Source organism: Arctopsyche grandis, chromosome 3 (genome assembly GCF_051622035.1).
Source record: "Arctopsyche grandis isolate Sample6627 chromosome 3, ASM5162203v2, whole genome shotgun sequence".
NCBI classification, from domain to species: domain Eukaryota; kingdom Metazoa; phylum Arthropoda; class Insecta; order Trichoptera; family Hydropsychidae; genus Arctopsyche; species Arctopsyche grandis.
The window spans coordinates 7,254,922-7,257,225 of NC_135357.1; positions in this window are offsets into that span (position 1 = coordinate 7,254,922).

Genomic DNA, 2,304 nt, shown 5'->3' on the forward strand with positions numbered 1-2,304 from the left:
ATTATTATTGCGGATAGATTCGGCGTGAAAGAGTTAAAAGGACAAATGCGTTTCTGATGATGAAAGATATAAAACGGCGTGCAGAATCGAATTGGCCTGCGGCTGTGGGGATGCGTCGCCCGAAAATTAAATGGGCTCTGATTTTTAAAATATAATGCAATAAGCCACGGTTAATTCGACCGTTAATTTTGCAATTTAGTACAATTATATACGCTCAGAATATTTTTTTAGATTTTTTGACAATTTTTTTTTAATATATTCTACATAAGTACATAAAGTATATATCGATCGATTTCCATTTTTGAATTTGTATCGAATTTCAAGTTTGTAATTGCTGGAATAATTTAGGTTTTTCGTTTCGAGGGTAATTTATGTACATATGTTACATTTGCACTGCATATTTTCACAAATTCAAGCAGTGAAAATGTATCAAACAATGAATTTACAACGTTTAACTCTATAAATTTAACTTAAATGAATAGGGCCAACCCTTACTTAACCTAACCTTTCCTAACCCTTAAATAATACCAACCCTAAAAATCTAATCTTAAATGAATAAAACCAATCCTGAAAATGTAACTTGTTATGATGTCACTGAAACGTCAGTGAAAATATATTTTCACTTGAAATATAATTTCACTGAAACACATATATAACATAAATTACAATGAAATGAAAATCCTTTATTATTCCAGTATCTACAACTTTAAAATTCAATACAAATTCAAAAATGGACAAAAATACATATCTGTGCACTGAGTCATCGATGTAGTATATTACAAATTTTAATGAACAAACTACATAAACTTAATGAACATACTAGTTGGTTCACACACGAACTATTGGTTCAAATAGATTCACTAGGTATCGCATGCAATGTTTAGTCGTCAAAACATTGGAAATGTTAAAACGTCAAATATTTGAAATGAGAAATCCTTTAGAAGCCGTATTGTCACTTTACTATAATTCCCATTTCCGTTAATATTAAAAATATTATAACCCAGGGAAAGTATTTCTACATACATACATAGAGAATGGGACAAACGATTAAGAATATCAAAGATGAGCAGCACATGTTTTATTTTTAGATGGTTTTGCTCATATAACATAAACTCTTTAACACTTGATCTGTACGTTGGCACACAAGCCAAAAATCCTTGTATTGACAAAGGTTTGACAGTGAATTTCCATATTTGGAGAAATGTAAGAGAGACTTGTCGAAAAAAAATCTCGTGCAGTGTGAGACATGCATTTTCACCACAGTAGGCCAAAAACGTGCCCGTGCCGTAGTATTCAGTGTGTTTGCGCCTTTGAATGTATGCCAATTTTGTTCTTTAGTGTACACTATAACTGGCCAGATTAGTTCGTGGATGAACAAAATGGTATGTTCATGAACGTAAGAAATAAACACTTAAAAGCATAATTAAGAAAAAACTCAATAGCCTATTAACAATTCTTATTGTATGTATGTACATATAAATACATATACATTATTTTTAACAACATTATTTAAAGTCGACGATCTGAAGCAAATTGTATATACATAGGTATAAACATTTTTCTGTAGCAGTATTTGAAATTATTTTTAAACATATTAAATTTCCAACCGGAGCTTTTTAAAATATGTATTGTGGAAAATTCAACTTTTAATAAAAATCTTTTTCAAAAAAAAAAAGGCAATTTTTAATAACGAAATCCCCTATTCTATAATTTGATATTACGTACATATGTATATACCTAAAAATGTTCACAACCGTCCGCCAAATCTTGAATAAAGCTACATATATAAATAAAATATTAAGCGTCTATTGATATTTCGCAATATATTCTTAGATAAAATAAAAATATCCTGCAATGCTTAAATCAATAAGTGCAGACTCTTCGCATCATCTCGTTTAACTCACGTTCAATCGACTTCTTACTGCGGCGGCTATCGATCTCTATTCTCCAATATACATAACTATACCTACATATATATTATACAATACATTGAATGTAACGATGCACTATTTTTTATTTGAAGGTTTTTATTACTTTCACTTTGTGCATTCACAAGACATTCCTTCCTAAACTCTTCCAATTGCTTTGAAACTTTACTTTGGTCCCAGACAGAGATCTAATTGTATCCGCTCTTGAAGTTTATAGTGAAATATTATCGTAATAAACATGATTTGACATTCAAAACTTTTGGATTCAGTGACAGCTATTCCTCTGTCATTAGCTTGTAGCCTTATTTATTTGACTTTCCACCCCCCACTCATTCTGTCAGATTTTAATTGTTTAAACACTTATTGCTTTTTCTTT